The sequence below is a fragment of the Heloderma suspectum genome, chromosome 15 (genome assembly GCF_057233095.1).
Source record: "Heloderma suspectum isolate Gila_16-S chromosome 15, 16-S_ref, whole genome shotgun sequence".
In the NCBI taxonomy this organism is placed as follows: Eukaryota; Metazoa; Chordata; class Lepidosauria; order Squamata; family Helodermatidae; genus Heloderma; species Heloderma suspectum.
Genome location: NC_139472.1, coordinates 21,571,894 through 21,584,826, shown reverse-complemented (window position 1 = coordinate 21,584,826; position 12,933 = coordinate 21,571,894). Strand labels below are relative to the sequence as shown.

The following is a 12,933-nucleotide window of genomic DNA, read 5'->3' as shown; positions in this document are numbered from 1 at the left end:
GCCTCACAACAACCCTGTGAGGTAGGTTGGGAAGAAAGTCGGAGACTGCCCCAAAGTCACCCAAGGAGCTTCATGGCTGATTTGGGGAAACTAGAATCCAGGTCTCCCAAATCCCAGTCCAGCACTCAAACCACTACACCACCTGGCTTGCAATGGCAACTTTCTCAAAAAGACCCCCCCCACACACACATCTGGATCAGGACCATGGTGCAGGGAGAAAGGGGTTTAACCCTTTTCTTCCTGTACTGTTTTCCCTCTGAAATTCCTCCCCCCTCCCCCACTGCCCAAGGGCTGCTTTTGCTAATAAAATAATAAAGAGCTTTATGTAATACATAGTTTGGCCAGCAGCTTTCACTTTAAAAAAGAATGCAAGTTTCCAGTCCTTGTGACAGTGAAGGACGATTGGGAGGGACTGTAGCTCAGTGGTAGAGCCCCTGCTTCGCATGCAGAAGGTCCCGGGTTCGATCCCCGGCATTTCCAGGTAGGGCTGGGAAGGAATCCTGCCTGAGACCCTGGAAGGGCGGCTGCCACCAATCAGTGTTGACCACACTGGGCTAGCGGATGCAACGGTCTGACTCAGAGTAAGGCAGCTGCCTATGTTTTTATGTTCCAGCCGTTGGAAGACGGGCAGATGTGTGGCCAGGGCTCGGTGGAGCTCCGCCATCCACAATGGCCTTTTGGCCGCCCACATCCCTGCATTACCCCCGGCGCCCTTCTGGGTCAGCACTGAACTGAGAGCGGCAAAGTCAAGGAACCCCCTGCTTGGGGTTCCTCCTGGAGCCTGCTGCAACGTTCCTCGCTCTACATCAGCTGGCGCTTTGGGGAAGACCGCAGTCACTCAGACCCCGGTTGCATGCGCGAGAAACTGGGGACTCTCTGCTGAATGCGCAAAGGACTCCGCGGACAAGCCCCAGGGGTGAAGTATTACGAAAATACCTGTGGGTCCTGGATCTGCAAACGGTTCTGCCACACATAAAATTCCCTGCTAGATGTCACAGGAGCACCAAAGGTGGTGGCGGCGGGGGGGGGGGGGAGGACTTGTGGCCCTCCAGATGCTGTTGGACTGCAAGTCCCATCGGTTCTAGCCAGTATAGCTAACTGTGAGGGATGATGGTGGTCACAGTCCAGCAACTTCTGCAAGACCACACACCTGATTATGCACAGCCCCTCAAAAGAAGTGTGGGGCGTTGCAGTTTAAGGCGGGGAGAAGAGAAAGGTGATCCCCTCCCTGGCCCCTCTCTGGGGCTAGCGTCTTGCTGGATTCAAACCTTCACCAACGCCATCTAACGATTCTAAACCTATGAACCAAGTTTTTAAAAACACACACACACCTCTGTCCCACATCAGCTGCCTTCTTGTTCGATGCTCTTGGGAACAAGACAATGACAACTCTTTGGTATAGCCGTTTGTTTTCCTGGGAGCCCACATGCAGGCCTGTGAGCTCTCTCAACACCATGCCTACAAGCCGGGGATGGTGGTGGTAGATTGGGCCCACCACATTCGTCAGCGGGAGATGGCTTCCCATCACCCTGGCCGCCTCCTACATCTGGGTTTGTTTTTCATTTGTGGGAGACTTTACAATAATACTCTTTTAATCTCCGACTAATCTTTTCTCAGGATTGCTTTTCTTGCTTTATGTTTTTTACCCAACTCCCCCACCCCCAGGCAGAGTTGCACACTGATTAAATCCATCTTTCTTTCTGGGATTGAGAGGCACCCTCACTTCGTGAGTGGATCCTAGGAGCCCGCAATTGCTCTGCTGTTGCCTGCAGAATTCTGCATCTCCTTAGGTTTCATTTAGAGGTGTGTGTGTGTGTGTGTGTTTTAGACTAAGCTTTTGAACCAGCATTTCACAGGTTTCTATAGCAGAGACACACATACATTTTTCCTGAACTAAAATTGCAAACACACTTCACTCTTACACCCAAGATGAGCCATTAGTAGGAATGTAAGAAGCTGACTGATACTGAATCAAATGTATTGGTCCATCTGGTTCAGTATTGTCAACACCTGGAATGGGAGAGGAAACTTGTGGTTTGGGAGGTCCAGTACCCTAACACGTTGCCCTCCTCCCTCAACTGATCTCCTCTCTGGACTCAGGCTGCTTGGTTCCCCCTTCTGCCCACGACAGTAAACGTTGTTTACATCCCCTTTATTTTGGGCGCAACATGGCTAGCCTCTCTATCCACCTTTGCTGCTATGGGTATGCCTGCGGATGCCTAGTTCCCCGCCTGGTTTTGTTAGCCCCAAGAGGGATTAATAATGGATCAGCCTTTATTAGGTGCCTGTAATCCAACACTATTCTAAACATCCTTCGATCCGTCCAAACTAATAAACAGAGCCCCTTGAAATATTCATGGTCCCTCTGCACCAGGCCAGGGAAGGCCATGCAATATTCATGGAATGCCAGCTGCTGTTGTCCTCCAAGTCGATCCGCTGGCCCAGCAGGGTGTTTTCGCTCTCGGGTTTCTTGCACAAAAGCCGCAGGTGGAAAACACGGGGATGTGTGTAAAGGGTGGTGGCTTCCTGAAGCACAAGGGTGGAAATGACAACCTTTCAAAATCTTAGCATCACAGCAAGAGCCTGGCATTTGGGGTTCCTGGCCTTGTTAAGGATGCTGTTGTCAGGAAGGGGGGTAGAGAAGGCTGTGGCATGGGTGGGTGGGTGTGGAAGAAATGATCTTCTGGGGAAAGAATCAGAACCAGAACAAATCAGAGGGTGTGAAATGCAATTGTACTTCTTCAAATTCTTACTGTTTTTCTTTTTGTTGCTATTACAACTGCTAATAATATAGCACCGTCAATGTCCGCGATGCATGAGTAAAAATAAAGTGGACAGATTCCTGCCACAAGGACCCTACAGTCTAAAATCTGACACAGGAATGCCAGCAAAGGGAGAAGAGGGAGACGGAAGTGAGGATAAACAGGGGGAGAATCAAATTAAGTTAGGCTTAGTTTTGGTGTTGGTTGTTTACTCTGATGTTGTGCCAGATGGGTGCAGGGTCTGCACTGCTGTGGCGCAGAACTGAAAGCAGGAAGGCTACAGAAATTGGAGGAAGGAGGTAAGTTAATAATTAATACATTTAATAATAAAAATAAATAAGTGTGTCGGAGGGGGGTCATGAGGCGCAATGGCCCCACCCCCTCACAAGTGCGGGATTGTATGCACCCTCCTATACACACAACCACTCAAAGTCCAGCTGAACCTCACACTGGCTCCTACAAAATTCCCCCGAAATGTGTTCAGGCCGTTCTCCCCTTTCATGAGGACTAGACCCTTGCAAGGGGCGGAGTACCAAACTGTTCACAAAAATCTACCCAATTCCCAGAAGGCACGAACGCGCACAGGCCTGATAAGATGCTCCGCATCCCAAGGCGCTCATCTGCCCTCTCTCAGCAAGGCAGTGGAAAATGGGGGGAAAGCAGCTTATTTCCCCCTCCCCCCACATACCCTGCCCCCTCCCCCAATTAATAATGGCAGGACATGCTAGGCAACATCTGTAATCTAGGCTTGTGGAAGAGAAAAGCATCGTCCATGAAGCGCCGCTGCTTATCGTAGATCTTTCATAACCCAGGCAGCTGCACGGTGCCCTTCCTGTTTCAGGAGGCTGTTGCGTGAGCCACAATGAACGCAACGGGAGACGTCTGGCTGAGGCAGGGCAGGGAATTGCAGTGACTGCAGGGAATTGCAGTGACTGATCTCAAGACCGGGTCCCTGGTTCTGTCTGGCTCCATTCACAGGCTAGGAGCTGCGGATACCCCAAACTCTGTGAAATGGTTTCGGGCCTTCCTGCATCTTTGTAACAGCGTTGCAGCGGTCCAGGGAATTACGGAGCCTGCTTAGACGGGGCCTGCTTCTTCGTTGCACCCCGAGTCTTTACAATACCACTTCCCGAGACGACTTCTCCTGTGAATTTCCAAATTTCTAGCTGGAGGTGCAAACCAAAGCAGATGAGAGAGACAATTTACTGGCTGTGGCTAGTGGGCTAGCTATGGCTGTTCCCAGATAGGTCTGGCCAGATGGTCTGGCCACTGTGATCCACGCATCAGTAAACTCAAGAATGGATTACTGCAATGCACTCTGTCTGGGGCTTCCCTTGAGACTGGTCTGGAAGCTGCAGCAAATGTAGAACTCGGCGATTAGGTTGCTGAGTGAGGCAGCCTGCTGAGAGCATGTTACACCTTGGACAGAAAACTGCACTGGCTGCCACCAAGTTACCGGGTTCAAGGTGATGTTGTTTATATACAAGGCCCTAAACTACCAGACGGTGCACCATCTCTCATATCAAGCTGCCCATTTATTGAGATCTATGGCTGAGCGCCTCTTGGTTGTCCCGTCGCCTGCACAGGAACATCTGGTGGCAACCAGGGAAAGGGCCTTTTTTGTCATGGCACCCCACCTTGGGAGTTCTCTCCCCGCTGCAGAGCAACAGGCACCAACCCTGACGGTGTTTTGGCGCCTGTTAAAAAAACTCATTTGTTTACCCAGGAATTTGGTGATTTTAATACTGAGCTTAGCAGAATTTCTGTTTTTACTGTGAGTTTGTATTTTATTTAAATTGTTGTTTTAATGATTTCTGTACACAGCTTGGTAATGAAGGGCGGTATGTATAAATATTTTTTGATAAATAAATAACTAATTCACACTGAGTCAATGAATCCTAGTTAGTTAGAAGAGAAATCATTTGGAGGAGCGTCAAAGTGTCAGAAAGAAGCAGAACGTGCAGATGTAAAGAACTTCTGCTTTTGCTTTGTCAGGTGCAGATCCCTCTCGTGAAATGTTGTGAAAATGCTCAAAGTGCAGCACAATCCAGCGCATTTATCCTTAAAAATGAGTCTCGCTCAGTGAGCGTGCGTAGAGTTGCGGTGCCAGGGTCTGTGATGCACTCATTGGTTAACCTCCATGCACAGTTCTACTCATAGTTCACACTAAGCATTACTCCCTTTTCTGCATTCCATTCTTATTGTTCTCATTATTTTAAATTCTGAAACCCATGTGGCCGGGGCACTGAACTGTTCTTGCTGCCGCATGGGAACTCACCTGCTCCCACACGGCGGAGAGACGGCCCACAGGGCACCGCAGGTCCGGGGTGAACTAAATCGTGCCACGCGCTTCTCCACAAGGAGGAGATTGCCACCTAGTGGCGTTTGGGAGGCAGCACAAATTGAACTGGGTTTGGTCCAGAGAACCAGAGGTGCAACATTCCCTAGTAGATCATTTTTCTTGTTCACTATGAGGCTGTGTTCACATGTTCACATTTCATTTCACATTCATCTATCTCTCAGACAATTAACCTGAACTAAATTCTGCCTTCAGATTCCCAGACACCGCCACAGGGAACCAAGGGGCAGGGAACCCTTTCTCTTTTGAGGGTAACTCAGGGGTAATGTGGCCAGAGCTAAAAGTGTGGCATGGCCTTCTCTCTCTCTCCTCCTCCTGCTGCCACCCCTCCTCTCTCTCTTTCTCCTGCCACATCTCCTCTCTCTCTCCTACCACCCCTCACCTCCTCTCTTCTCTCCTCCTACCACCCCTCCTCTCTCCTCTCCTCTCTCTCTCCTCCTACCAACCCTCCTCTTTCTCTCTCCTCCTGCCACCCTCCTCTCTCTTTCTCTCTCCTCGTACCACCCTCCTCTCTCTTTCTCTCTCCTCCTGCCACCTCTCCTTTCTCTCTCTTCTCCTGCCACCCCAACTTTCTCTCTCTTCTCCTGCCACCCCTCCTCTCTCTCTCTCTCTCTCTCTCCTCCTTCCACCCTCCCCTCTCCCCCCTCCTGCCACCCCTCCTCTCCCTCTCTCCCTCTCTCTTTCTCTCTCTCCTCCTGCCACCCTGGTCATAGAATCTACATTATGCCTTTAAGCCTGCATGGGAAGACGCCTGTAGTTTGATTAGAACAAAAGTCCACCTAATCCATCATCCTGCTTCCCATGATCGTCAACCAGCTGCATGCTTTGCTCACCACATTTCCGAGCCCCCGCTCAGGAAAGCACCAAAATGGCCGACGCGAGCAGGGCACACGGCTCCCCGCAGCAAGGAAGACAACGTGAAAAGTCGCGTTGCTTACCGATATTTCATGCCGGTCTGTTGCGCTGTGCATTCCTCCAGGGATAGGCCGTGCATCCGGAGGAACTCTTCCCGGATCTTGGCCTGGGCCGCTGCCCGGACATCCCGGAGCCGCTGCAGCTCCACCGCGTCCGTCTGCTGGATCTGATGCAGGCCCCACTCGGAATGACACCTGCCACTGGCTACACTCCGGAGACTCCCACTGTATGTCATGGACAGCATGATGCTGCCTGACGGGGGAATCTGTGGATTTCCCAGACGTTAAAGGAATTGGCCGCAGGCAACGGAACTCGCTTCCTATCCAGAGGCACCCCTGGAAAGCTACAAATCCACCGCGGCCAACGTCACGAACCTGGACCGCTCGTCTCCCGCCCTGCCATCCGGTTTAACGGAGAGGCACAAAGCTAGGCCATTGCCACGTCTAGGCCATCCTCTGCTGGTGACAGAGTATGCAAGCTGCATAGGTGCATCATCAGGTGAACTGGAAAATGAGCTCTGTGTAGAGCCCGGCCACGTACAAATGCCGATGGAGCAATACGGGGCAAATTTAAGGCAGGCCCGCTCATGGTTTACCAAATGCAGAGAATTCTCTCCAGCGGGCCAACCGGAAAAAGTACCCCTCTGTAATACAGGTAGCTGTCCATTGTGAGTGATGTATTAACATGAACTCCAGGCTCATAGGGGCACCCAGAGAAAAAGGGTGGAGTTGCTAGTGAGGCGGAAGAGACAACAGTGGGGTAGGGCTGGAGTGTAGCAGGGTAAATGGGACATCCCAAATGAAAGGGGCTTACATGATGGAGAGTTAGGGGTATGGCAAATGGGGGGTGGCGTGGAAGCCTGACACTCCTTTGAAAGTGTGCAGCAAGGCCCCTCAAGTTGAGGTGGGGTCAGAAAAGGTCCCCTCTAATAGCCCCAGGTATTTTATCGGGGGCCCCAACACTCCTTTTGAACTGGATCGCCTCTGGTTCTCTCCTCTCCAATGGACCCTGGGCTGCTTCCCTCCCCACACCCCCATAAATGGCAGCTGCTCACTTGTATAGGGGGGAAAACTAAGGAAGGGTGGACAGGGCGGTGGGGCAGTGTTACATGGTGAGCCCCCCTCTACAAATCAATATTGGCCTTATTTGCATTGCATTGCCCAAAGATCTGTCCTTTGCTCACTCTACAGTGTGACCGAACATTGGAAATGGGCTTTTATACCCATCTGAGCCAAAGGGCAGGGGCAGGAGAGGAAGAGATGGAAAAGGAACAGCCGTTTGAGTTGCCAGCTAACCCGAAAAAACTAATAAACCCAATCCCGTGCCTTCACAGTAACCTGAAGTGTGGGAATGGACAGGGGAAACTATTTGCAGCAGGGAGATAAATGTACCATAATTCAAAGCTTGCATGCTCTTTTACCAAGAGAAGCTGTTTGGACCCAAAGATTTCCACTATCTGCTTAGCGTCACCTCTGGGTTCAACGCGCCAACAATAGCGAATGACGGCAACTCACGAAGGATTTTAAGAGCTCGTGCCTCATCACTAAGTCGACTCCCCCACCTTCATCCAACACCGCACCAGATGCCCAAAGTGTCACCAGGTTCTTGACCACACATGCTGAGATCAGGTTTTACAAGCGTAAGGAAGGGGGGGGGAAAGAACACCAACTAAAGGACATGGGAGAGCAGAGGCAGAGAAAGCCAACACAAGAAAAAAAAATTGGGCCAGGTAGAGCATCCATAGTTGACTCATCCGGCTGCGTTTTTGATCACAAAGGATTTCAAGGTGATCATCTGTGAGGTCTCCGGAATGCCACAAACGAGCCCCAGTAGATGCCACTGCTCTCGCCCTGGCCTTAGCGGGGCGGAAGAGGAGGTGATCACAACCAGCACTGCTGGCTCCGTGCTGCTGATGGGCAAGAGGGAGATTTAGTGTATGGAGCATGGAGGGCATACAAGCCGGGTCCAGGGGCTGCATGAGGCCTGTGGGGTTTTGGACCCTTCTTCAAGAGAAGATGCATCAAATTCCTGGAGGAAGAGAGGTCTGTCCAGAGCTGGCAGCAACATGTGGCATCACCATGCTGTTGCCAGGCCCCCCTGCACCATGGCACCCCTGAGATGAGGCCTGCCCTAGACACGTTTCACTGGCAGTCCAATCCACTGAGTGCCGGGGGCTGTGTCCCACAAGATCCTTCATGTTAAGTTGCTCTGGGACATTGTGGGAAGTTAAAATGGCACCCCCTTGGGTGTCTGGGAGCTGCCATCATAATTTCCCACAATCCCCTGATATTGTGTCGCTCCAGGGCATTGTGGGAATTTAAGTAGTCTCTTTATCAGAGTACTGCTGCTGCCACCGGCCACTGCATCAGGTGAGTGCCAGATGGGCCTCAGATGAAGGAGAGGGGCCAATAGGAAGTCCTTTGCCAAGGGTCTCCTCAAACATGGGGTCTGTCAGCAGCTCTTACCCATGGAACCCCCATGTTCAGAGTTCCCCTCTCGATATCAGCTTCTGTGGGAGGGCCTCTATGGCCTTCGGGTGGACTTCCGGGAGAGCACAAGCAAAACAACAGGATTCCATGATCATTTTAGCAGGACTCATGTCTGACAGCTCTTTTGATACTTTGGAAAGGTGGAGAATAAATTGGGCCTAGGGATGGGTGAGGATTTTGTTTCACTTAGGTTTTGATCAGCATTTACCAAACTCATGAATATATTCAGATTTGGGATGGAAAGAACTTGCGGTTTAAAAAAACAGAGAAAGTGAAACTCAAAGATTTGTCCATACAGGCCCAGGGCTTCGAGTGCTTTGCTCTTCAAAGTCCGGGTTTGAATCCCTGGGTGTTCAGCTATGTTAGTGCTGAATTAGGGTTGCCACCTCTTTTTTTCTGACAGGCTCCTCATCTTTAACAGCCACATAGCAGGCAGTTATAACATGGTCCTCTCCGTGCTGGGAATACTGTACCTCTTGAATTTGTCTGCTGCAGACAGGTGAGTAATTCATTTCAGCTTGTGTTTTATTAAAAAAAAATACCAACATTTGCAAAGTTCTTCATATTCGGGAGAGAAAGCATGTGCCATTTGTTTTTAATGCGAGAGAAAGCGAAACAGACCGGTTCGTCCATCCTCAACTGAGTCAGGGTGACCCTCTTAAATGTTTAGGGGGGAAATTGCTAGGCATAAAATGAAAGAAGGCTACCACTAAATAACAGAGTCTTGTGGCACCTTAAAGACTAAGAGTTTATTGCGGGATAACGACGATGAAGAATTTGTTAGTCTTTAAGGTGCCACAAGATTCTTAGTCTGTTGTTTTTGCAGACTAACATGGCTAGACTACCATATTACCACTAAACAGTGATTTGCAACGCATCCTCCCTAACAGAAGTCTGAGGAAAGTGATTCTGATGGCCAGATAAGGTATTTGGAGTCAAGGAATCAATTCTAGCTAATGTCAACCATCCACTGAGACTGCAAAACGTTTATATTTATTTTTGTCCTTTTATGGATTATTACTGTATCTTTTCTCTCATCAACACAGCTGATACACAGAGCAATTTTGAACAAATCGCAAAAAGAAATTATTCTAGTGCCATTCTATTCAGAATAATTTTCTTTATGGCACGTAAAAAGCTGAGGAATGAAACTTGAAGAGAAATGGGCTTTGACAGCATCAACACGTGATTATCATTGACTGAAATTGGGACTTTAACACCTATTAATTTTATTAATACGCAGCAGCTTTTCATCAGTCCAGGAAGGGCAACACCCCTGCATTTATTTATTTCATTTGTATTCTACCTTTCTACCAAGAAAAATGGCACCCTAGGCGGCTTTCAATCATAAATAACATTTGATTAAAACAAATCTCTCTCTCTCTGCATTTCCCTTGAATTCGATGGAAACTAACCTGGCAAAAGGAAAAGTATATTATAGATACAAAAAAATTTGTATCAGACTTGAGTCCCAGTAAAATGGTCATGGAGTCCAATTATTTTGCCTCCACTAGGAGGCATCTCATCAGCCAATATTGGAATATTGGAAACAGGACGATGGACTAGAAGAAATTGGTACCCTCCAGATGTTTTGGACTTCAGTTCTCATCAGCCCCAGCCAGCATGGCCAATGGTCAGGAATGCTGGGAATTATCATCCAAAACATCTGGAGGGCACTGGGTTGGGGAAGGCTGTCCTAGATAGACTTTTGTCTGATCCAGCAGAACTCTTCTTATGTTCTTATGGATGGGTTTGTGATGCAGCCTAAATACAGGTTAATACTTATTAGGGCACCTTAAATGGCTGAGCATTGTCCAGTGTTCACTGGATCACAGCTGAGCTGTTCCCATGAGAACAACACTGAACCGGGCTCAGCTGAAGCTGCTGGTCTTGAAGCCCCAAATGGCTTGAGACCCAGGCACCTTAAGGACCTTTTTCTTCCATAGGGACCTCCACGCATACTCAGTTCACCTGACGCTCTGCTTCAGATCCCTTGAAACAAACTGAAGGAAGATGCGCACAAATAAGGTATTAATGGGGGAACATAACAATTCACAAGTCCCAGATGCTCTTGCTGTATAGTTGTCCCTTTATGCTATAGGACAGGTGTGGGTAACTTGTGGCCCTCTAGATCAGATGTGGGGTAGGATGACTCTCATGACTGGAATACAGCAGTTGAAGGATATCACTTGTTCAAAAAGAACAGGAGGAACAGAAAGGGAGGTGGGGTTGCACTGTATGTTAAAAATACTTATCTCTGCACAGAAATACAGGAGGATGAGCTTGGTAGCCCCATCGAGAGCATCTGGGTTAAAAGAAATGCAGCAAAGAATAAAAGGAACATGGTGGTTGGAATCTACTACCGGCCACCCAATCAAGGAGAAGATGAGGATGAAACTTTTGAAAAGCAAACTGCCCATGTTTCAAGGAAGCATGATGTAGTAGTAATGGGGGACTTCAATTTCCCTGATATTTGTTGGGAGACAAATTCTGCAAAACATCCCCCCCCCCCCGAAATTCCTGACTTGTGTGGTGGATAACTTCCTCCTACGGAAAGTAGAGGAAGGAACTAGAGGATCGGCTATCCTTAACTTGATCCTAACCAACAGAGATGACTTAGTGGGTAAAGTAGCAGTTACAGGAACTCTGGGGGAAAGCGACAATGTTATACTTGAGTTCTTGGTTCTAAGGGAAGCAAAAGCCGAGTGTAGCCAAACCTGTACCCTGGATTTTAGGAAAGCTGATCTTAATAAACTCAGAACAATGATCAGTAAGGTCCCATGGCAAGCGACTCTAACGAGAAAAGGAGTCCAAGATGGGTGGGAGTTTTTAAAAAAAGGAAATTCTCAAGGCACAATTACAAACCATTCCAACAAGAAAAAATGGTGGAAGACAACAGAAGAAGCCAATGTGGCTTCACAAAAAGCTTCGAGGTGACCTAAAAACAACAAAGGACACGTACAGGAAGTGGAAAGAAGGCCAAGCAACAAAGGAAGAGTACAGGCAGGTAGCACAGAATTGCAGGGATGGGGTCAGGAAAGCTAAAGCTGAGAACGAGCTGAGGTTAGCGAGGGATGCTAAAAGCGACAAAAAAGCTTTCTTCAGCTACGTGCATAGTAAAGGACAGAGGAAATAAATGGTGGTTCAGCTATTAAATAAGGATGGCAGAATGATAACAGATGACAAAGAAAAGGCAGAAGTGCTCAATTCCTACTTTGGCTCAGTTTTCTCCCAAAAGAGGGTCTATGAGCCCCCTGGCAAAGGCAAAGTACAGGCTGAAGGGGCAGGATTGCAGCTTGAGATTGACAGGCATATGGTCAAGGAACACCTAATGACTTTGAATGAGTTCAAATCTCCAGGGCCAGATGAACTGCATCCTAGAGTCATAAAGGAACTGGCAGAACTCTCAGAACCGCTGTCTATTCTCTTTGAGAAATCCTGGAGGACGGGGGAAGTGCCAGATGACTGGAGGAGGGCTAACGTTGTCCCTATCTTCAAAAAGGGTAAAAAGGAGGAACCTGGGAACTACAGACCAGTCAGTCTGACATCAATCCCTGGGAAAATTCTGGAGCAGATTATCAAGCAATCAGTCCGTAAGTAACGTCCCTTGTGGACTGTGGGAATGCTGTAGACATAATATACAACAACTTCAGCAAAGCTTTCGACAAAGTGCCCCATGATCTCCTGATGAGCAAACTAGCTCAAAGTGGGCTAGATGAAACACTGATCAGGTGGATCCACAGTTGGCTACAGAATCGGACTCAAAGAGTGCTTTTCAATGGGATCCTCTCAAACTGGGGAGAGGGAACGAGCGGGGTACCGCAGGGCTGCGCCCACTGCTCTTCCACATTGTTATGAATGACTTGGAGGAGGAGGTACAGGGAATGCTGATCACATTTGCAGATGACACCAAATTGGGCAGGATAGCTAATACTTTGGAAGACAGAAACAAAATTCAAGGTGATCTTGATAGACTGGAGTGCTGGGCAGAAAACAACAGAATGAACTTTAATAGGGATAAATGCCAAGTTCTGCACCTAGGAAAAAGAAACCAAAGGCACAGTTACAAGATGTGGGATATGTGGCTCAACAACACTACAAGCGAGAAGGATCTTGGAATTGTTGTAGATCACAGGCTGAATATGAGCCAACAATGTGATGTGGCTGCAAAAAAGGCAAATGCTCTTTTGGGCTGCATTAACAGAAGCATAGCTTCCAAATCCCGGGAAGTACTAGTTCCCCTTTACTCAGCACTGGTTAGGCCTCATCTGGAGTAGTGTGTCCAGTTCTGGGCACCACACTTGAAGAAGGATGCAGACAAACTGGAGAGGGTTCAGAGGAGGGCAACAAAGATGATGAGGGGACTGGAAACAAAGCCCTGTGAGGAGAGAAGACTGAGGGGAGATAG

General features: G+C 48.7%; 1 protein-coding gene and 1 non-coding gene across 8 annotated transcripts in view; one reads left to right on the top strand and one right to left on the bottom strand.

The window, feature by feature from the left end:
* KCNAB2 (potassium voltage-gated channel subfamily A regulatory beta subunit 2) overlaps positions 1 to 12,933 on the bottom strand; it is a 134,710-nt gene that overhangs the window by 40,527 nt on the left and 81,250 nt on the right. The gene's annotated exons all lie outside the window — the stretch shown is intronic.
* TRNAA-CGC (transfer RNA alanine (anticodon CGC)) lies at positions 409 to 480 on the top strand. Its single transcript has one exon. It is a non-coding gene; the product is annotated as a tRNA-Ala (tRNA).